At 42.1% G+C, this 24,575-nt stretch overlaps 1 protein-coding gene across 7 annotated transcripts in view; it reads right to left on the bottom strand.

Annotated features, from left to right (window-relative positions):
- The window catches only part of LOC100117285 (obscurin), a 198,578-nt gene that overhangs the window by 66,520 nt on the left and 107,483 nt on the right, over positions 1-24,575 (bottom strand). For 6 of the 7 annotated variants that reach the window (XM_031924322.2, XM_031924321.2, XM_031924325.2 and 3 more), the window contains one exon: positions 16,681-16,881. The exons of the other annotated variant lie outside the window; for it this stretch is intronic. The gene's annotated coding sequence lies outside the window, so the exon portion shown is untranslated. The remainder of the gene's footprint in view (positions 1-16,680; positions 16,882-24,575) is intronic. 7 annotated transcript variants of the gene reach the window in all.

The raw sequence follows: 24,575 nt of genomic DNA, 5'->3' as shown, positions 1-24,575 counted from the left end.
CTTCCTAGTCGTCCCTCTCTTACTCCTCCATGTCTCCTCCTCGTTCTCGTGGACTCGGTAATTGAGAGGCTAGCGAGGGAGCCATGGCTATGAGCGCCTCTACTAACCAAGCTCTCTTCATTGAGTCACTGCGCTTTGGATTTAATTAATTACAGGACGACAATGAAGAGAAAATGAGTCCGGCTTGCGGTTTAAAGGCGCATTGCTCGGTAAGCCGACGCGTGTAAGCCAGTCGTTACTCGAAGATGGTTTAGACGCGCGTCTTGTGCAGCTGTAAGGAAAGCCCAAGGCATTTATCGGAAAATTAAGGAGATTGACCGGTGCGACTTGAAGGGAATTTCCTCGGCGAAGTGGTGGTATGTCGGATAAAATGTAGGAGACTTAGTGCTGTTTCGAAAACATTAACTCTGTCTTGAACTGTTCTAATTCTTTCGAGTGGAAAGTGTGGTAAATGCCATTGAATCAAAGAGGAGTTTTCAAAGTGTATGATTTATATCAAAATAAATAGTAATCACTTTTTATTTTTGTTAAAATTTCGCTTAGCTGAAACTGCGTAGTATACATCCCTTTGAAGCAAACGAGCTTTACGTGCGCACGTTAAACAGACCATTACACGTTGAAAGCTTTAATTAACAATGAGTATGATGTAAGGATAACGTCAATATCGTTAATCTCTTTGTTTTCACGCTCATCAATGAAATAGGGTTATTGGCGATGATTCTGTTGGTACATAGCTAATTGCTAATTAAAATCATATTGATAATAGTTTAGATTTTATTGGTTATTCTCCGTAATACATCAGCTTATACGTTTATTAGAATTGTCTAACATTATTATAATTATAATTAAACATCTCATCAACGTTTATTCTAAATTAGCCAATCGATTTACAGTAGCAAGTTCAATAACCCCTCGTCTTCGGAAAATTCACAACTCAATAAAAGTTAAAATTATCGCCACCTCAACTTTATCCAACAAAGCATTTCCGCGTCTTTCTCGTTGATTGTACAAAGGAATTTTCGGCATTCCTATAATTACTTCGCGCGCGAAAATGCTCTATTCATCAGAATTCATTACGTCGCGACAGCTCGCTCTCTCCCGGAGTCGTAGCAGCAGTTTTGGAATGTGCAAAGAACCTCGCGCCTAGCGAGACAGCAAGTTCGAAATCGAAATCGAATCGCTATTATTATTTACTCTCGCGCCCTTTCCCCCAAGTAAAAAGACGAGGTGCGCCGCGCAGTCATAAAGTTGGGGAACGCGAGCTTTCGCGGTTAAATTAATATGCCAGCAGCAGCAGCAGTAGCGGGAAACGCGGGGACAAACGGGCGAAGGACTCGTGAATAACATTATGCAAACTTCATTAAAACCGGCCCCTTGGACCAGTGCGCGCCGCGCGTCCGCAAGAGTGGTTCGTCTCTGGCGCGCCTCGTTCTGCATTGCCTTATACTTTTATCCCGCTGGCTTTTCTCCTCTTTAATCAAACTAACGCCACTTGCTGGATTTCAATATTTGCCTCGCTTGATTTGCTTACGCCTGTTATTTGTTCAAATTCGCTGACGCAATGCATTGTCTGCTTGAATTCAGAATGATTACTTTTACTATTGTGTGTAAAGCTATCAATTGAGATCATACTATCATCTTCATATTACAGTTTAGTCATTCTATTTAAAAGATAAATATCGTGCTCTTTAATATATTCATATGTACGACCTTTCGATGTGCTATTCACCTCTGTACGCGTATTTTTTGCATATTCGGTATCAGCAAAATACAATAAGGTTATTTACATTCTAGAAATCGAAATTCGCGCGACACTACTTGCGACAAAGAACAAATTTACCCAACTCTCGCACGCTTCATCTCACCCTTCATCATTCCTCCTCGCTTCTCCTTCGCTCCTTCACCGAAGACGAATAACACTTCTTGGTGCCAGAAGGCGAAGCTTACACTCCACTTGTGCGAGTCTTGCTGCCTCTTTCCTGTGCTCTTCACGAAAATTCATGCGGCGCACGAGAGAAATTTTGCACCGGTATAGCGATGACACGAAGAAGAAGAAGAAGACGAAGCAGAAGCAGAAGCAGAAGCAGATGAGAGGGAAACCGACGACACGGAGGCGTTCGCGAGTTCTCTTGCAGCCAGCGGCGGGGCTCGAGAGGATGCACAATATGTGCATTGATATTCCAGGCTTTTTCCCTAACTACACCACGGGTGCTTTGCATATTTCCCCTATTTTGCGTGCTCGCGTTTTGCTACGGACCTGTGTAGGTAAGTGGAAGTCGTACGAAATTTTCGTAGAATTTGTATAATGCGCTGGTGCAATTGATATTTCTATTTATGAACCATTCGATCTTTTTAACCTATTTATAAATGGTTTAGATCGAGGTGGCGTGTGTTTCTCTTTTATTCAATAGCGCATAAAAGAGACTTTCACCTAGTCAGAGCACAAACGGTTGGTGACAGTAAAATAGGCCGATGGTTACGAATATGCAGAAACTTTCTCAAAAACAACTTTTATAGTTGCTAAAATTAGATATATTTCCAGTACATTAAATCCACAATTTGTTCAAGTCCCTAAGAGATATTTTAGAGAAGAATGAGATAAAAACCTTAACCGCGTTGGTTTCACACCTTTTTTTACAACCCTTGAAAACCATCCAGCCTTTGTTTCACCCTTTCCCTGCCAAAAAAAAAACTTTTCCACCACCAGCTTCGCGAGCACTTAAAAAATGACACCTCGCATTCTCTCTCTTTCTCCTCGAAAGAAAGAAAGGAAATGCGGACATAAACGCGCCGTCGGCTAATCACGAGAAACGCCGACGAGCTTCGCCCCCTCCAGCAGCAAAAACCAAAGGTATATACAGAGGCGCTCATTCGCGACGATGAAACGCTCGTAAAAGAGCCTCGTGAAGTTCGCGGGCGTTCTCGTCTTAGCGAGTACTCGGAAACGCCGCATGAACCTATATACGCGCGCTCTGGGAGACGCTTCTTTGTTTGCGCGGGCGAGAATCGCAATGCATGCATCATGGCACAGGGAAATGATGAGCGTCGGCGCTAGAGGATGGGGTGCGATAGGAGGAAAAAATTTAATTACGCTCCTACTACGCCCTCTACTATCTTCTTTTCTTATTGTCCGATGGCGTTACTCTGACGAGCTTTGCTGTTGTTGTTGTTGCTGCTGCTGCTGCTGCAGTCGTTGCTTTTATTGCCTGCCGTCCCTGCAACATCCCGTCTCAACAGTTTAACTCGCGCGTCGGGCGCGAGCACGGTGAAAATTGCAATTAGCGACCGGTACGTGACAAATGCAATTGTAAATGTTTATTCTTCAGCCGAGAGCTTTTCTCGGTGTTTTGTTTTCGTGGCACTCGGCGTAGCGCGTGATTCAGATTTCAGGCGGGAAAATCTGTTGGGTTTATATTAAGCCGGCGCGTGCAGTTTCGTTACATGTTATACGGATGTTGTTTTACAAATAGATTTGGTAACGTCTGCAGGAAGCGTAAAAATATCAACCATGTATGAAATGCTGATATTTAATATTGATTTAGAAAATCATTGCAATCTACAATATTTCAAAATTGTATCAAGAATTGTCTAATTAAAAGGTTATCATCAATCTCTGTTTAATCACAGCGTTTGTCAAAAGGAAAAGAACGCAATTAGAGAGCATATTTCGCCTATTTAACCTTCCGACATTGCTTGTCTGGAGGAGCGAAAGTCTGTCCGGCTAAACGAATTTAGCTTTTCCTTCCTACTTCGCTCACCCTCTCTCTCTCTCTCTCTCTCTCTCTGTTTCGTGAAAGGGGTTTTCGAGTCGACTAAGTCACGCTCTGGTGCTGAAGACCGAGGCGCGGCGGCGCTTGCTCGATTTTTCTCGTTGCTTGCTTCAGCTGCTTGTATGCAGCGCAAGACTACGTGACGTCTTTCGTGCGCCACTACTGCTGTGCGGGATTTTCTAATCGTGTCACGCCCGTAATGTGACAGCGCGCGTGCCCAATAACCTGGCCATTCCGCTTTTCGTTTTACTCCTGCTTCACCCGCTCCTTCTTTTTGTATCGTAGATCTGACTTTTTGGATTAGAGGGAATACGTATAGCTTGAAATGGGATATTGGATTGTGGAATTGTGAAATGTGGATAGATATTGGAAAGTGCGTAATTGAATAGATTAGATTAGAATAATTAATTTTATTTGCGTACATTATGTTGTACGATTCAATATGTACAGCAGAGTAGTAAAAGTACAAAAATAATAAGTTTGAGGTATTTGTTTTAGTAGGTGTGTAGTGTGAAAGTATGCTGAGGTGAAGATGGGTTAAGCGAGAGTGAGAAAGTGTGTGCGTGTGCGTGACTGTGTACGCGATGTTTATGTGTTTATGCGTTTTCGAGTTCGAAAAAGTAATCTTTAGCTAGTTTCTTGAATACTGCGATGGATGTAGTGTTACGGAGGTGTGGTGGCAGGTTGTTCCATAAAAATGTGTTTCTCAGCGTCTCCGTCGCGAAAGTAGGGATATCCAGAGGTGTCACCTCCCCCCTAACAGGCCGGAGTGCTACGCGAAAGTCGAAGTAGGTCAGTACGTATGGTGGTACGGCAGTGTTAAACATTTTTCGTAAGAAACAAGCAGTGAAATACTTCCTGCGTCCGACAGTGGTAAGCCACTGCAGCTCCCGCCTGTTTGGGGAGATGTTCTCATTTCTCCTTACATCATAGATGTACCGAATCCCCGTGTTCACGAGCCTCTGTAGTTTTAAGTCGAGTTCCTACGACAGGTGACAGTATACAAGAGAACAGTAGTCTATAAGGGGAAACAGGAGCGCTTGCACTAAGTGCTTGCGCAATCAGAGATTGGTACTTTTTCTGAAAAAGTAAAGCCTGTACATTAGCGAGTGAGCATGCTTACACACTTGTGTAACGTGTTCCTTCCACGTGAGTTTCAAGTCAAGCACCAATCCCAGATTACGCACAGAAGATTCAAAGCTGACCTGTGCACCCCCAATGTTGATATAGGTGTTAGCTATTGAAGGTAGTGCATTTATGTAGTAGGAGGAGCCCAGAACAATTGCTTTGGTTTTGTTAACATTGAGTTTTAGCCTGTTCTGTGCAGCCCAGCCCATTATCATCAGTTAGCTTAATTAGGCCAGACTGAGTGCTGTGACCAGATTCAAGGTATTCTGAGACTTGCCTGTGCACCAACCACTCCAGGGCCTTGGATAGAAAGCAGAGAAGTGAAATCGGACGGTAGTCAGTCAGGTCAAGTCAAGCCAGGTGTCAGAACCCTGTTTGTGGTGCGTGGCACCACAGGGAACAGACGAAAGGGAGTTTTCATCAATGAAGGCCCTGATGAAATTGGCGTCTTTAGATGAGGAGAGTTGGTCGGAATTAAAGTCTTCCATTATAACCTTCGTGGAGTAGTTGTGCATGTGGGTTGTTAGCTGGTCTATAAAGTTAGAGCCTTGGAAGAAAGGAGCATGAGGTGGACGATACACAACCCCCACGAAGATGGGAGAAACTCCCTTTGCCGATACCTCACAAAAAAGATATTCAGGCTTGCCTGGCTTGCCAGACCATTCACCGTCAGATGATGAAATAACACTAACCGTCAGAGATTTATGTATATAGAGGGCCCACCTCCTCCGTTTCTGTTTCTGTCACGTCTGTACAGCAGGTAGTCATCCAGTGAAGGGATAGATGATACCTTGTCGCTCAGCCAGGTCTCAGTGACAGCTATTACGTGGAATAGAGAGCGAGTGGATAAAGAAAAGCCTGATCATCTCAATGTGACCCGTGAGTGAGTTCGCATTGAAATGACAGACTCTTAGACCTTCGAACAGAAGGTAGAGATATCTTTGAACCTGATGAAGACATGGCAGATGAGCTTGATGGTGTGTGGTGGAATAAAGCGTGTGTGTAGCAGCTTCATTGTTGAACGATGTTAACGGTAGACGGAATCCATCGTTGCAGCGCATAAAGAGTCTCCCTTCTCTGACGAAAGTACGGCAACCCTGACTCTTCTTGGCCTCCAGCCTAGCCCTGGAGCGTAGCTTATGAACGTCTGAAGGGAGCAGCTCATTAATGTTTATGAGCCCATGATGTTCAGGGCTCAAGGCTTTTGCCTTCTCCAGTAAGGTTGCGTCCAACTCGCTGGTGTGTAGCTTGCGCTTACGGGCTTCAGCGACAACAATTGAGCGTGCGAGCGCGCTTGATGAGAGGGTGACAGCTAATGGTGGTAGTCTGCCATCACCCCTGGCGGAGTTGTTTGTTGCATCTAGCCTCCCCATGGTCCTGACGTATGCTACGTCTCTTCTTAGGACCGTGGGGTCAAGCGCGTTCATAACTGAAAAAGCGAGGAGGTGCAGCGAGGTTACACGGGTATGATGTAAGCCCGTGACAACGACAACACTGTTCGAGGTTTGCTCTTGGCGCCTTTTGACCTCAGACAGTTCACTGCGTAGACTACAAATCTCCGCAGTGTTGGGCACAGTGCTGCCGTTATCCTGCTGCATTGCCGGGCTCCTCGATGACAGGTCTTGGATTTGTGCCTGCAGCTCGGTGATGGTGGACTCAGCATTGTGTATGCGAGCCTTGAGTGCAGGCAGCTCATCAAGGGCCTTAAGTCGCTTCTCCAGCGGGCCCAGACGCTGCTCAATTTTAGAAATCCTCTCCGACACGATGTTCTGGGTCTTGAGGGATTCCGTTTGAGTGTTGCGGATGTCGTCGAGACGGTGTCGATGTTGTTACGTCGGCCGAGCGAGTTGGTGAGGGGTTCCGCGAAGTGTTGGCTGATGGTGGTGCTGACTTCGTCTTTTTATTCGCCGGCTGCTGCTGTTGTTGCAGTTACTCCCCTTACTAAGGTTGCAGCAGAGGTGGATTTATTCCTCACTTTGGAACCCTTGGCGTTGTTGTTGTCTGCACATGAGCGACAAGCAATAATCTGCTTGTCGTTCACCACGATAGCATTGACGTTGACGGTGTTCTGGCACTTAACGTGGTAGTACAGACCACAATATTCACATTTCTTGGGGTCTTTGTGCTGTATAGGTTGTCTACAGCTACTGCATTGATGATAAGGCACTTCCACGCTCTTCTCGCCGTTTGCACTCATTTTTCGTCGATAACTTACTCGAACAGTGTGAAAACGCCTTGCGGGCGTTTTCACACGCGATGCAGCAGATGTCGTCACGATGTTGGTTGCGGAGAGAAAGAGACGCCGTGCAAGTGAGAAAACAAGTCAAGCCAAGCCAAACAGATTTGCAGGTTAGGAGCCGTGTAGAAAGTTTACAGTTGAAAAGATGACAGAAAAATTGCAGCCTTCGGCGATTTATGTTTCGACGTGAAGGTTGCAAAAAGGAGCGTGCAACTATCTACAACAGAAGAGGTCCCGAAGGCAAGAAACAGCAAAAAAGCAGTACAAAAAACGATAGAGCAGCAGAGCTGTCAACTGTACTCACCAGAGAGAGAGGTATGGCATATATGAATAGCAGAGAGTGGTTCAAGCGACAGATTGCTGCAATAACTGGAAATGCAAGTTTAAGAGTGATCCACACCTCTAGTGACCCGCCACCTAACGGAGAAAATGTTTTGCTTCCTCCTAGAGGAAGTTTTGTAATAGTAAAATTTTGAGTTTACATGCAGTCAAATGCTTCAAAATTTTATTTGGTGATTAACCATAAAAAAGCTATTTGCTGCTAAAATTTTAAACGATTTCGTCGATCGGTTCTCAAGTAAAGAGCTAAAATGTAAAAACTGATTTTTCTTAAAACTTTTTTTTCCTCTTATAGGGGTGTCGTTGCACTTCGTTAAAGTCCCTCCGTATTAATTTATGTCAAACTGATATATATATATATATATATATATATATATACACACATCAGTATGACATATAGTACATGAGTACTGCCAATCTTTGCGCAGATGGCTTGCTTAAACGCACTAAAAATACTTTTTGGAAATATATTGAATTCAAATTATATTTCATTAAGATATATTGTATATTTATTAAAACAATACATTTAAAATTTTTGAATTATAATTTTAAACTTTTTCGACGACTTCATCCGTTTCAGATCCACAAGATTTGGAACCTGATAATTTGATTGATTTGGTATTCGGAGTTCTGATATACGACACTGTGTATGAATAATGCAAATGGTGAATCAACGTTCTAAAAGAAGTGGTGTAAAAAAATAAAGTCTCAAGACATTCACTTGTTTTTTTCTTATTAGAAAAATAATAAAATATACATTTCTCTTTTATTTATAATCTTTGTTGTATAATTAAAGAGGAATGGAAATGAGTCGTTGGGTTTTTGAAATAAGAAACACATCAATTTCGCGGAAAATTGTGCGGAAAAAAAGCAATTTGAGTCGTCACATAAAGTTTCATGACAATGAGAAACAAACATGCAGAACATGTGGTAAACAAGTGCGTAATCTATATAAACATGAGCAAGATGTGCACTCTTCTAAAAGGATGAGGTGCGAAAAGTGTAAAAAATATATAAGGAGTGGATCAATGAAACAGCACGTTGCTACTTGTGGTTCAGTTTGTACCATTTGTGATCGAAATTTACGTCTAAGAGATATTTGACGCAACATATTAATCACAAACATTGACATATAGTAAAATATTAATAATACAATTGAAATATAAATAAAACTTTTCTTTTGTAGTTACCCTGTACTCAATTCCAACTTATTCAGATCCACAATATTTTGTATTATTTTTTAATTGCTCCTTCAGCAAAATAATCGAGATTGAAAATATTTAAAAAAGCATTAACATTGTATATTTAAATAATATTTTATCTATTGGAACTATAAATTTAGATGGAGGAAGCTACGTGCCAATGAAATGGCAGCGGTTTTTTGTTTATTATAATTAATTGACTAACTTTATCATCGTAAATCGAGTTTCAGCACTTGCAATAAGTATTAAGAAACGTTTGAAAAAAAACTAAGCAATTTAAATTAAATAATAACGACGTATTCCGTCGAAAATAGTCAAATTGTAATGGATAAAATGGTCACTGCTTCTTAAAATCTACCCGACGAAATAAAATTATAATAAAAACGTTTATCTAAGAAACTTAATTGCGTAATATCTTTGATACCTACTACACGTGCTGAAACTCACTAAAACCCACTTTTCGACTGTTAAGTTTTTGTTTAAATCATTAATGATTATTGAGGTGTATCGTGGGGGCACTGCTAAAAATTTAAACTTCCAGCATAAAAGTGGAGCACTCTTAAGAACAACTGTCAGTTTACGTAATTTAAAATATCTATAATTGCTTTCAGTCACTCTAACAGAAGATTCCCATTTTTAATACCCACAAGAATGCATCTTTCTTATTCGAAATAAGAAATCAGCCAGCTCGCGTCTCTGCACAAAAGCTCGCACATCACCTCGGAAAAAGAGAAGCAGTCGCACGAAGAAATAAACGCGTGCCCCAAGAACACCATAAAACTCCACTAGAAGAAAATTCTCTCGGGCTATTAAATAACATCGGATAGTAGTTTTGCTTTCACCACTGCGAAATCTTCTTATAGGAAGAAAGCACGTAGAAGTGCGAAGGCTAGACAGGCTCCCTGCTAACTCAAGCAGCTGACGTCGTCGTCGTCGTCGTCGGCGGCGGCGGCTGCTACTGCTGCTGGAAAAATGTATGAGGTCAAGTAAGAGCTTCTCGAAGCAAGCACACGTGGGAGAATAAGCGGTGCAGTGCAAACTCGTATTATAGACGAGACGTTAAGTTTCTTCCAAGTGCCGTATAGCAGTCTAGCTTCGCGATAGACACAGGAGAGGAAAATTCGCTGCGAGCTAAGTGTTGCTGCACACTCGCAACTCGCCTGATTTGAATCAATAAGTTTACTTATAGATTTCCTCATTGAATTTTCTCATTCCAAGCGTAGTGTGTTTTTTTTTTCTTGATCAAAATTAGCACTTCAAAACGAAATCTCATACTTGTTACGCCGAGTTCTATCGTATTTGCATTTTATCGATTTCGAAACATGAGAAAAACTGTATGAATAATTGAAAATTTCAATGCACACGTATGCACATCCATGATGAAACTGGATTTTTAATATTTACATACAAAGAAAGTTAGAATCGTACACTATGGGGGTTTATACAAAGCTTTTAATACAGAAAATGTGCATTTTTACAATATGCAGCAGCAACATGGCAGTGTGGCTTACCCGTGGTAAGGACTTTCAATTACAGCACAATAGTTTCCATGCGAAAAAGTTAGGTAAATGTGAAAATTTAAACTTCAATTTCGATAAAAGCTTCTGTATTTTGCAATGTATTTTGCTTTGTATCAAAATGTACCGAAAGAAGACGGGAGAAAATGAGACAGCGAGATGCTATTTCTAAATGAGGTACAAAAAAAGGCAATAGCACTCATAACAGGGACTAGAATAGACACGCAGAAAGCGACATTTGATATGCCTATCCAATATCTGAAATAAATAAATTCCTATACAGGAAATTTTTATAGCGACATTATAACAACATCTATATTTAAATCCAATTCTCATACTAACTGCTCTCGGCTGTCCACAAACTGACTAATGAAATAATAAGTTCTTTACTGTATCTTTACAATAGTTGAACGAGTAAAAGGCAAGTCATATTCGAAAAATTAAGTTTATCATTTCCAAAGCTCTTTCATCGTAACGAAATCATACGTTTCTAGGACAATTCCGTAACGTATTTCGCTTGAAGGCAATAAACGAACGAAGAATCAAGAATAAGACCCAATTCGTTTACCAGGAGTTAAATGTTGCGGACGTTGTGCCAACTTAAAGTTTCGCTCTTCTTCGCTCTCTTAGCTCTCATTCGGCGAGATAATCGATGCAAGAATTTATATGCCGAGTCGTTGCAGTCCTTCGGGCTCTAGCTCGAAAGTCTGAAGAGCCTGTGAGTAAGTAAGAGGATGAGAGAAATGTTGAAAGGGTACTTTCAGTCCGAAGTGAGCAGTGCGCGCGGCGCATATTGCGATATTTGATTTAGGAAACGATTAAGTCAGCGATGTAAATGCAAAAAAGGAGAAGGAGTATGCCGAGAGAGAGAGAGAGAGAGAGAGAGAGCCTTGTTGCATAAATAGAAACTCGAGTCGTAAAGTCGCCAGATGTTCCGAGCGCGCCCGTGGATGTTTTATCGGCGATAATCCCGTCCTTCACGCTGCTGCGCTTCTTCACTTTTTCGTACTTGCGAATTTCTCGGTAAGAAGTTGGGCATGCTTTAATCTTGCTACTTTTTAGAACGTCGAATAAAGTCAAGCTTGATTTGCGCGCGCTGTGAATGGGTTTATACGAATGCATATAGAGGGCGCTATGATCAAGAATTTGAATCCTCAATTTTGGGTATTTTATGGTTTAGATTGATTCTACACGCTGCTTAGTAAGAAGCTTTAATTTAAAGACATTTCATTCCATTGCCTGTAAAATATAAATGTTAATATCGAATAAGCACGAAAACATCGTGGTCCATTTGAAACACGAACGCGAGAGGGAAAAGTTCTGGAAAATGGGCTTTCCACGCGAATCCCGCGAAAGTGCACTTGCGCTAGAAGTTTCAATTCAATCGTTATCGCCAGCGGTATAGTATAGCTCATGCTTATACGAAGATCGGAATTATGACGCCAATTACTCACACGCTTCCGTCGTATGAAGCTACGATCGAACCCATCGAGCTATACAGACTGTGCCGCCTGACGTTAACCATCAATTACGAAGATCAATAATCCAATACAAACATCTTCCACTCCCATACCCTGGACTAGCCTGCTTGCTCATCAATGCACAAGAAGCAGAAGAATCGCGAAACGGTTTAAAATCGCCAGAGGGGGGGGGGGATATTTTTGCGAAAGTTGCAGTGCGCAGCTATCGTCGCCAATTACCCCACGCCCACGACCTCCAAATCCATTTGCCATTGGTATACGGGAGAGAGATAGAGATAGAGATAGAGAGAGAGAGAGAGAAAACGCTAGCGGCGTGCCAGCAAATGCATTACCCCGATTATATTGTCCGGGGACGCGACGCCCGATACGCTAATGCGTTCCGATCATCCACTTGCGAGAGAGCGCGTGGTTTTACGAGCCTCGGCACTTTACAAGGCCGAGCTACATAATGCATTCGTAGAAATTCGGTATCAGGGTGCAAAAATTAATGGCTCAAAGAGGCTCTTTCGAGACCTTCTCATGGTTGGCTTTTCGAAGATGAACAAAAAATTTACCTGTATTTAAATTGATGCAAGGAAAAATCGCTAGTTTACTATTGGTTTAATCAGGCTTTTGCATTCGCTAAGAATCACTCTCAAATTCTTATAGTAGTAGCACGATCTATTAATTGATTTGTGGCAAATTACTAGTATGATTTTAAACCGAAGAGGCGCAAGCTAGATTGTAGTGAGAATATCGATGAAACAAAGTTTCAGATTAGTTTTCGAAATCATTAGTCCGTTAATATGCGATTGGCTTCGCCATATGCCAGATGACTTTATTTATTTCGACAGCAAACTTTAGATATGCATCTATCTATCGCAACTTCAGAAGTAGAATAATTTATGGACAGTAAAAAGTATCAAATTTTTGCAGCTAAAGTTACAGCTTTCACGGCGTAGAAACATTCGCGTAATAAAATTTTTTATTACTTTAACCGAATGGTAGAATCTTGTTTTTATGGTATGAATTTTGCTTATATGAAAGATTGTATCGATGATAAAAAAAAACCGCTGCCAATTCTTTGGCATGTAGCTTTTTCCAACTAAATTTATAGTTCCAATAGATAAAATATTGTTTAAATATATAGTATATTAATGATATACTTAATGATTAATGCGTCGTCTTACGTGGACATCATAGACATAAGAGAGATAGACTGCGTGTGAAGGTTACTAAAAGTGGCCCCCATTGACCTGTGTGTAAGACAAAGACACCATACCTTCTATCCGATGCTTAGTATATGGGATATAATGGATTCTGTCTTTCTCTCACTGGGTGCCACTTTTGCTAGCCTACACACGCAGTCTATCTCTCTTATGTCTATGGTGGACAGTAACCTTTTTTTTACTGTCTTCTAGTGATTCTTCTCAGTGAATTCCATAAATATATCCTGTCTCGGTGGTGTGCATCAAGTTCGGTATGAAAAGCTACTTTTTCCTGAAGTCACTCGTGGATCTGACGTGCAGTATTCTGAAAGCCCACAACAAAGCTCTAATTTTTCAAAACAGACGTGCAGGTCTACGCGATGGAGGATGCCAAAGGCGACAGTTTCCAGGACAGTTCCTTCCTTCGAGAACAGAGAACGAGTCAAGGTATCGTTGAACATCAAGGATATGAAGATGTGGAGGGACGAGTTCATCGAAAAGATCGACAGACTCTACGAAGTGTTTTCTAGGAAGACGATCACCAGGACGAAGCGGTTGGAGAAGGCGATGCACGCCGAGAAGGAGCCCACGATTGGGAAAAAGCTGATTGGTTTTTTTTCATACTCGATTTTTACGTAATATTTGTGTAAGTCAGTATACATAGATCACACATTTTATAATCATATTCAAACATATTCGATTTGAACAAACATATTTTTTTTAATAATACTTTTTACACACATGCGTGTGAAATTCGGGTCACATTTTAACCTAAATCCATAAACACATACTTGTTAAATAAAAAAATAGACTTTAAAACCTGAACCAAAACGGAGGCAGAAGATGGCATGACACCAATAGTTAAAATCAAACATCTGTAATAATTTTCATTTTGAAAATTTCATCCAAAGTCACTCGGTCATGAATTATTTCGTACATCGAAAATCTAAAGTACACCGGAAAAATGCAGACATGCAAGTTCCAGGCCATTATCCTGCAGTCGCCTAAGATCGGCTGCCTTTTCCAATGCAATTTCGTCTCCTTCCCAGAAGCAGGCAATTACGGCGGCACAGAGCCGAGAATCTTGATATTCCCTATGGTTAGGAATCCGCAGTATTCCAGTTCAACCGCGTCTCAGCTGCAATTGGGAGCATGTAAGACATCTAGTTAGCATCTTCTTCCAGTAGCATTTGGTATGAAAGTAATGTTTTAAACTACTTCCTTCGATCGAGATAAACCTATCTGAATTACTTAGATCCGGTAACAATTTAATCCGAAACCTTTGCTCAAGAAGCGTCTATAATCCGATAATTTATTCGAAAGCGTAAATTCTCGCCTCGTAAAGCAGATCCAGAGGTTTCGAGAATTTTTTTTCCCGACCGCCGTTCGCTTACTTCCACTTTGCCTCCCGCCATCCACGCCCATTCAATTAATTTTCTATCTTCCGGCTTGATTATGGTTTAATTAAAATTCGCTCGTGAGGCCACTGCGAACCCGTGGGAAAGTTTGAGAAGTTAATCCCCGTGGACTCAGCGATACATTCACATTAGCCGAGCACCTGCTGAGCCTCTGAATAAAACGGACTTAATTATGTTATCGCGAGGCTCTCTCTCACACACACTTGCGATCCGAGAAGAGCCTTTCCTCCGTTTTTCCACTTCTCCTTTTCCTCCAGTATTTCGCGATCTTCGGAGTAAGAAGCTGCCGCGTCAGTGGAATATTGCAAATTGCTCTTGATATTCTTCCGATAATTCGACTCGTGAGTGTGCCATCAGCCAGCATTTTACGACCTTAACTGCCCGTAATAATCATCTGAATTCATCTGCTTTGCGCACCCGAGTCCGTGTATACAACGAGCGCTTGTGTTTATGTTGAGGTAGTGTGCTTCAGTGGACTGCTCAACACAACGAGGTTGGCTAAAAGTTTCGCGCTTGGCATTCTCAGCGTAATCATTCATTTGATGCTCGTTCGTGCTCGTAAAATATGCAGCCTTGTTCGAGCTGATCAATACTGTGTACGCATTCTATGCACGATTAGCGTAATGTGCGATTGATTGATTTTAGTTTCTGATGGGCGTAATGAATGAAATGTTGTATTATTTAAAATGAATTAAATCTGCAAATCATCGGACCTCGTTGTCAGGTATATCATAAAATGATTTTGTGATATCCGCGTTTATTAGACAGCGGTTAACGGATCGGCGAGGCCAAACGCGGTCAATTCCAGCGCAATATTTCGGATTGACAACTGCGATTGTTTTATAATGAACGGAACGCACGGTTTGTCATGCGACGCCAATATAAATTTTCCGTCGAAATTGCACGATACGCTCATGACTCACTCGCGTTAGCATTAAAAATAAAAAATAAACTTTATGTAGTCTCGTTTTATGACAGGTGTATTATGATATTATCACTCTCAATGCAATTAGTGCATAGTACTATTTTCATATTTTACATGAATTCGGAATTTTTCATCCACTAAGCTGCACGACAACGCCAGGCCATTGTTCCAAGTATATGTATCTGCTTTCGACTATAACAAGAGCGCAGCGTCGTCACACCTGCGCGAACTTTGCGCTGAAAGCAATTTTTCCCCCTTTTCAATTATTTACTCGGGCCAGGCCGGCATTGTTTTTCATTTTCCTTTAGCCAGCCGTCTTCGCTCATCTTACGATGAATACATCTACGATGATTTCCCGCCTTAGCATCGAGAGCGACAAAAAGAATAACGCGAACGGGTTAGTCCTAAAGTTTTAATTAAATTTCGTATGCTTAATGTAGCGGGTCGCAAGCAGCGTAGCGAAAGGGTGGGAGAGCGAGAGAGAGAGAGAGAGAGAGAGAGAGAGAGAGAGAGAGCGAAGTTGGATGGATTTTTCTTCTCTCTGGGTGGAGTTGACTTTAAGATGCCTCTGAATTACACAGTTTCCTGCGTCTTTCTTCGCGCTCGCATAATAAATGTTATGAGTCGAGAAGGAGCGAAACTGAATTTTCAAGTACAGGTAAGATCGGCGAAATCGTTGACAATTCATGGATTCAAGGATTCAATGCACTGTGCTTAAATTTATAAAAATAATAAAACTTATTTGTTTGAAACGTTTTAATTGATGAAAATACAGTATTATTTAAATCGAGCGAGGCTATGTATATCAATGCAAGCTTTGATACACATCACTGTAGTGGAAGCGATGGGTCATAAAGCCGAGACATAAGGTGTGTGTATATGGTCCCCGTTACATTTCCATATGTCGGAATAGCCATTTACAACTGCAGCGGCATCAATTAATCAACTAACTGTCCATTTTAAGCCACTACGAGATCCACCACTAGTTTATAGTTAATGCTGTAGTCTATAAATGACCTACGTACTGTTCGATCTACATGTACTATTTTATTATTTGTTTTTTCTTTTAGAGTCATTTTTTTAAATCTGCTTTCTAAGTTCTTTTTAAAAAGAAAAAGTAAGTACCGTAGCTGGGCACTGCTACTTCTGTTGTAACAATCACGTTTCGTAATGGTGATTCCTTCTATTTTTTCAGATACAGATAACAATATCACCAATATCGATCATCAGATGAAATCGCGTACGTGTTGTCAGTAACTATACATATTACAGCCCCCTTAGACCCGCAAGATCATTTATAAAACGCACGAGCCTCGTGACACGCGCATACGTCACTGTCAGCGCCCCGAAATCATTCCCCTATTCTTTGTTTATGGTTTCACGTTAATGAAAATACCTATAATCGACGATCGCGAGTAGGAAAAAATGCGTTTCGGTGGCGCGAATATGAATAAAAGGATCCGTTCGCACTTACCGAGATCGAGCTCGTAGCCAGCAACACTGGCGACACCGGTGTCATTAAATCAAAAAATTCGATGCCGTGCTTTCATCCTCGTCCTTCATCGGTGATGCAGAGCTTGCACGCGAGGTGATCGACGTCGATACTTGTAGGCGGCCAGGTCGTGCGACAGCATCGAGAGAATTATTGCCGATCGATATCCAGCCCCGTGGAGTCCTGTAATAAAATTACTTTCGTCACACAATATGCGTATTTTTTCGCTCGAAGGGAAAATGTACGTCCGTACATGGTACGATCGCGAGTTAAAACATCATACTTGGAAAATTTTAATGAATGAGCTTTTGCCAAGAGGTCGATACAAAGTTAGTGCAATTTGAATGGCGTATCCGATTTCAACCAGATGCCTTATGTAGGTCACCAGTGTAAAGTTTCTATCTCGATGAGAACGGGCTGTATTTAAAACGAATTAACTTCAATGGCTTTCTCTTACCCAAAAAGTTGTACAAACAGTATCGCCTCGTACAATGTAACATCGCAAAATCGTGTGCATTAAACGTTCCCAACGTACTGACACTGCGTTGATAATTACGCGCAGTGGTAGAGAGAAGCCATAATTCACCAACAACTGCGCAAAGTCAAGCGCAGCCATGCGAGAAAATCCATCTTCCCGGGTATAATTCCCACCACCTTGCCAGGACGAAAGTCGATATACGGGCGGCCGTTCAAAATTATGTAGAATCATCGGAAAGCAATTTTAAACTCAAATGCAGCAGCGGGGGCTGCTCGCGTGCGTCTCGACGAGATTAAATCTGGCAGCTATTCCATCCGGAGGCCTCTTGTCTAGAGAGAGCGAGAGGTTGACGCGTTCGGAGCCACTCTAGGCATATCTCGCAAACAAGGAAGCACTATCGTTCAGTGGCAACTCATTGAGCCTTGACGTCGATAGCATCGATGACGACAAGGCATGCAATAGAGCTGCAGCATACGGCTGCGTGCGCGTATGGCGCTAGCGGGCGTGTAATTTACGTCGCGCGTTGGCTCTTGTCCGGCGCACGTAAGGCACGTCCTAGGAATTCCCAATCTAGCGCTCGATGAGAGGCAGAGAGAGCGAGAACATACGCTCATATCCCCCTGTAATGACCGGTGCTTGTCTCTCTCTCTCTCTCTCTCTCTCTCTCTCTCTCTCTCTCTCTCTCTCTCTCTCTCTCTCTCTCTCTCTCTCTCTCTCTCTCTCTCTCTCTGTGCACGATGATGATCGCTTCCTTCGTGCGTGCTGCGAGGGCTGCGCTGCAGTGTGGGCGCGTGCGTGCGAGTGCGGCCAGAGAGCCGTCTGTTTCTATATTTGAATCGTTAATTGCAGGAACTATGCGGCCCACATCCTCCCTCCTCTCTCTCTCTCTCTCTCTCTCTCTCTCTCTCTCTCTCTCTCGCTCTCTCTACCATCCATTTTGCATAGCGTTAGCATCTCAAGCAGGTGTGCTCGCCGGATTTGCTGCACGTTTGAGATGCAATTAACGAGCTCGAGTTAATGAGCGATGAGCGCCGCGCTTCAAAGCCTGTGAATTTTACAAAGTGCAGGGCGAGGACAGCTTTGCAATGAGCTGCATTTTCGGGATGAAATTTCGATTAATTTACCCGGGACAATTCTCAATTTGCGTCGATGCTGATAATACGCGCACGTGCGAAGACTGGTAATACGAACGAGAGGTATGCGCGGATAAAATAAGTAGATTTAACTAATATTGCTTTTCTCTCTCGCTGTGCGCATTATGCCAAGGTATACGATGGCACATTCTGAAGCCGTTGGATTTTTTAATAACCCTGTAGGTGGGCCATGTACGCGAGCGATGCTCCGGCGACGATCGATGAAGCACGAGGGCCGATAAAATTCGTTAGAGGCTTTTCGTATATATGGAGATTTTATGATGGCAGGGGCACGCTAAAATCGCTGACACATACGGCTGTTCGTAAAAGTGAATTTTACGACTCTCATATGCCGACGCTTTCTGTAAGGTTACCTAAAAAGTTTATGAAATTCTTCATTTGCGCCCGTGATGACCTGTTTATCAGCGATAAAACCTACACGGAATTCATTCAGTTAGGTACGTTGATACTATGCAGCTGTGTTATAGAGCAAAAGCTTGTTCACTCGTTGGATATCGACTATACGGGAACTCTTCATCGACGTTATATGCGAATAGACTCATAAAGCTGTCACATCTGTCAAATGATTTGATACTATAGAAACATATAGTTTATTAACAACTGCACGTAGGAGTTAAATGGCTTATTAATAGTATTCCCAACCAGTAATCTTCAGTATTTTGACCATTGCATATTTTTTATTGCTCTTAAGCATCCTAATCCTGTACATGACCCTTAATGGACACCAGCACTGCTCTGCTTTAACTAAAGACTCCATACTCCTTCTTTCCACGTAACCTTCCACTCTCACTTTTTCTCACACAAAACGTGTACCAAAAACCAAGCACTAATCGCCGTTGATAATTAGGGTGTTGCAAGGTCATCCATCACGTAGCCGACTAACCTCTTCCCAGAGAACCTAGTTTCTTGCTGCGAATCAACGCTGCGCGCTACGTGGCATCCGTTTTGCAGAAGGAGAAGGGAAAGCATCGAGGCAAGAAATTTCATTTGTCGCTATACGCCACGCTGTCCACGGAGAGATGATCTTGCTGAGCGGAAACGTAATGCAAAACGGGCTACTGGCGCAGGTACACAGTAACGGCTCCTCTTCGAGTTTGTGTCGATACTGGCGAAGCGCGAAATTCGATCAAAGTGCAAGAGACGCTACCGAATCAATTTTCAAGAAGATGACTTTGATTGCGCGCAGCTTGATTCAAAGTTCGAGTAACTTGACGTTTATATAGTATTGCTTACTGTACTGCGGATGAAGCTTTATAACAGTAGAAGTTGCATCAAAAACTTATTATGAATTTATGTCCGTGAAATGACGAATAATGAAGAAGGATTAAAGTAATTTCCGTCCATTTGATGTTTATTTGATAATTAACGAATAAACAAATGAAAATTACACAACTCGACTTAATGGAGTGCACAAAAATTTCAAATACCACTTTTCACAGCAGAAAATACCATCCATAGCGTATAATAATCCCTAGAACGAAGAAAAATTTTGGGATTAAGGTTGAATTCGAAATATTTCTCGTATATAATCTTCTTAGCAGTTAATAATCGAAACAAAAACCTTAAGCAGCTTGCAAACAGCGGTACAAACCCTCGGCAAACAGACAAATCGCAGGTATTGGCCAAGCGCATACATATCTTGCGCACCTGCGTCAATCGATGCGTCGCGAGAGAGAGAGAGAGAGAGAGAGAGAGAGAGAGAGCGCAGCAGGTATACAGACAAGGTATAGATATAGTCGATGTTTGGAAGACGCTCGCGGCCTCGCGCGCGCACGAGTGGCTACCAACAAGATCGATACGTGCAGCCGCGTCTGGCCTCGTTACCGGCTGCATCCTAGACGACGATTGTCTGGCTGCTCATGATGATCGTGCTTGCCTGGCCCCTTGAGAGGGATACGCAATCTGTCAAGGCTACGCAAATGTATGTCTCCTGTCTGGCGCGCAAACGCAGAGCTAGCTCCATATCCGTATATGCTGGAGTTCGCCGCTGATATTCGCTCTCGCGATGAATCCCACGAGGGGACGGAAGTATACCCGCGCTGGGACCTCTCGGATGGAACATCTTTGTTTGGAACTGGCCTTCGGTCATTCGGGTAAGAATATACGTTCTATCGATAACGAACTATAATATAACAATTTTAATTAATTGCGGAATTGTATTATTTGTCTCTATTCAGGCGCTGTTACTTTGGCACTTATCTCTATGTTCGCTATCAACTTGAAATTATTGGAAAAAAATATTTATGCTACGATAACATTTCAATTCGTGTTATTATCACACTTCAATTGAGAAAAAAAGTTTAGCGAGACATACAGCACGAGATAAGAATCAAAAATGCCGATCTCCATCCTTTCAATCGTACTCCGCATAGGTGCAGAGCTGCTGCTCGGTATGAGCGCGTCAACGTGTCGATGCCGCAAGCCACAAAGGGAGATGCGCTCGGCTCAGCTCTCGCTTCGCAGGCTTTGCGTGTGGCCCGCTGATCGAGATTTACTTATGTGTATTGGGAGCAGCTGACCTATATTGTCAGTAGCGTTGAACGCGACGCGCTGAGATCTCTGATGCCTGACGTGGCACGAGTCAGCATTATATGTTGATTGATTCGAGGGTGAAGGCTACATTTTAATTGCCTTGGTTATTCACTGCAAGACTCGAATAGCTGATGCAGACAGATTTTATTTTTTAGCACGGATTTTTTTAGCTCGGCGTTTGTCTAGGTTTTCTCATTTGTGACGACTGAGTTAACAATAATCAAGGTTTAAGTTTAAATCGATTGACGATTTAGACATTATTAAATTGTTGTTTTTATGAAAATTCAACACATACACTTTATGCACTTTTGAACATCCAAATTCATAAGTTATCCGTCCCCAAGCCATCGAATCATTTGTCACAAGTAGTCCCTCCATCAATACCCAAATTTACTTTGCCGATCAGGAAACTCTCAATTGTTTTCATTACGATATTTGGCCCCGCAAACATTAGCTACAGCAGTCGCAGTACGGCTGTACTTCAGTCCAGTCTCGCACCGCCACAAATCCCAGCCATGAATCTCGCTTGAGTTTCGCGAAGAGTTTAACGGCCCAAGCCTCCGCGCGACTTAAGACTCTCGTCGTCGTCGTCGTCAGCGGGTCGTTAACCCGATTTAACGTTGTGATCCAATATGAGCAAACCTCTAAAAGTCCCGCAGTTTCACGCGTACAGTCCGCTTCTATTTGCGATGTGTGGATTTCGAGAGAGTACTCCGGTAACGTACTTTTTCTGCCTTGCTCTCGCGCGCGCTCTCATCTCTTCGGGGCATTTTCTCTCGTTTTCCGAGCGCTTTTTTTCGTTGCGGCTATGTATACCCACACACTCCGCGGCAATATTCGTTTTGCACGCCGGACTCCGCGAAGGCGGAGTCGAATGACAGGACGTCGATACGTCGATACCAAAGTCTAGTAACACGCTCGAATGGAAGAAATAAATCGGTTTTCACGGAGAACCCGTGTGGTCGTATAGTGGTGACGCTGAGCTGGTATTCGAAAACCGTAGGAATGCTGTGTATGCCTTCTATACATTTACCGGATTACGGGGATACTTGTGTGTTGAATGTCTTTATTTAGCACAGGGAGTGCGTATATCCGAGCGGCTTCGAGCATTCGATACGTGATTTACAAATGTCAGCGCTCCATTTTACCCATAGGTTTTTTTCTCTTTCAGGAGAAAATGTGGAAATTGCATTGAAGTCGATGTCATTATTGACATGCAAAAACGTATGTTAAATATAAACACTATTATTTTTCCGCTCGATTTACGGTAGTTTCAGTTGTACAACTTATAAACGTTTCCGTCCCATCAACTCACTTCCTGTGAAGCGAAAGCGCAAAATGCGTCAAAGGCGTACTATTTAGATGCTGTTTCTCTTCCAGTGACAGACAAATACGTGAAAAATGCCAGACTCTACCCGTTAGTATAGTTCTTTGTGAATCACAAAAGCGAAGTGCGCGAAAAAGTTGCCAAAGCTGTTTTAAAGCTCGTAGGGGTGACGCTAACGTACGCTTTTTGAGTCGCTGCCGAAAGAAAAACAATGTGCCTTTGGAAGCGCATAGGCCAAAAGATTTGAAAGAGGAGAAACAACGGTAGAAGGAGGACTAGACAGTGAGCAACGACAGCTTGACAACTGGAAAGAAGACTGGGGTAGTAGTCTACTTTATAATATTATATTATATATTATTCAAGTACAAGAGATTATTACACTCCAATTACGCTACTTGCTGTTTACTTTGTCTCTTTGATATAGACGAGTCACTTACATTGGGCAGACGTTGGGTTTGTTCCCCTCGTTACAAAGAGACAACCATGCTTTGAAAGGTCAGATGTTTGCCTGATTGCAACTCAAAATCCATATCCATATAATAATTATTTTCATAATTATCGAAATCTACTATTTGGATAATTTAAAAACGTATGAAAATTAAAATAACTGAGAACGATTAATAAAACAGTCACTAGTATTCAGGTCAGGCATCGTATCAAAATATTTTTTTTATTTCTAAACACAATGCGCGTATCTTCATCCGTTAGTCCATATATATTTCTGCTGTGTGATCTCTCTCGTACTTAATCCGCTTATCGATGGCAGTCGGCCAACAAATTTACTGCTCAAAAAAAAAGAGTCTGCGATATTGGCTCACTATATTTTACTGACAATTAAACTGTTCCCATCAGATTCGACAGAAAATATCAAATATTTACCGTTAAATTCAAAATACGTATGCACGCACAATCTATTTTATTAATGAATCAACTTTAAGAAATATACTTCCAAAGATTCACAACTCCTATCTGATATAATTACGTAGACATAAAGTAAAACGAAGAAATTATTTTGAACCAAGATCAATATAGTTCATCCCTTTCCGATAACAGAATGTCCCGAATTTCCAGATAGCTCACCGGCGAATAATAAAAAAGAAAAGAGAGAAAAAACAAGCAGGCAATAACGTCGCGCGCGCACGAATGGAAATGCGTCGCCTAAAACTTGGCAAATAAGACTTATCCCGAAAGCGTCTCACGGCTATTGGATCAGGGAATAATGCGCGTTCATAATGTTTTCATAAGTGCCAGCGCTCCGCGCGATCGAGTTTCCCTGCTGCTCGATGACCTCCGCGAATATCGGAAAATTTTCTGAATACCACGAATACCTTCCCGATATCGCCGCTTTCTTGGCGACAGAGAACGAAGAAAGAAGAAGAAGAGCAAAGGGAGATGAAGAGAGAATGAAGCCTTCGCCAGTACATGAGGATTGAGGCAAGACTATCGATCCATTTAAGCCTATCTATGTCCGCGTTACATCACTTGTCGACGATAGCATAGTTTTGTTCGTTCCAATTTCCTTTTATCCTCGCCTTGTTTTATTTTTGGCAGCTAATGAGGCAGTTTCATAAAAAGTGATTTATTTAATAATCTTATATTCAATCAACGCACAAAATGAATAAAACGCAGCGCGGCCAATTATAAATCGGGATCGGACTCCGTATGGATTTATTGATTAAAACAATTACTCGATACAAGATCAGCTAAAGGCAAATTGAAACTCATCATCGTTTTAATTAGAACGCGCGAAGCCGACGAAATATTTTTATGCAATGAATAACTCATCGTGCACCGTACACGATATTATACAATTGCTCAAACAAAGAAACCTTATTTCGCAAAGTGAAAATAAATTAAACCACACATAAGTTCCTTCCTCACTTTTACCGCTGCCACGCGCTATATCCACTTACCACCGATTAAGCAAAAGACGATTACAAACTAATCTGAAAATCCCGACGAGTAAATTTTCCCTTAATCCTCCCCCAACCATCTTTCGCGCATTTTACACACACGCGCGAGTCTAGGTATACGCTTCTCACTCCAGAACCGACCGTCGACGTGCGAGCCTCGCGTCGTCCCGCGCAATTCCCGCGTATCTCGAGCCTCGAAGCTTACACAAATGTGGTTTCTCTACTCTCGTGAACATATAAGCTCATAGCATATGCGCGACGAGAGAGCGCGTGGGATTCGTGAATATAAAAACGATTGATACGCGTGCCTCGTAAAAGCAGTCCATAAGGATGGGATGAACGATGCCTGGACGCGAGGATAAATGTGCGTAGCTGGCTGAGGGATGAGTTGGTGGAATACGAGGTCGTGAGATTGAATTAAATTTTAGGGTGCGAGTTTCTTTATTTTGGAAAAATTTGTGTTAGTTTACGGT

Source organism: Nasonia vitripennis, chromosome 2, assembly GCF_009193385.2.
Source record: "Nasonia vitripennis strain AsymCx chromosome 2, Nvit_psr_1.1, whole genome shotgun sequence".
Lineage (NCBI taxonomy): Eukaryota > Metazoa > Arthropoda > Insecta > Hymenoptera > Pteromalidae > Nasonia > Nasonia vitripennis.
The sequence above is the reverse complement of the archived record's forward strand: the minus strand, read 5'-3'. Positions and strand labels throughout refer to the sequence as shown.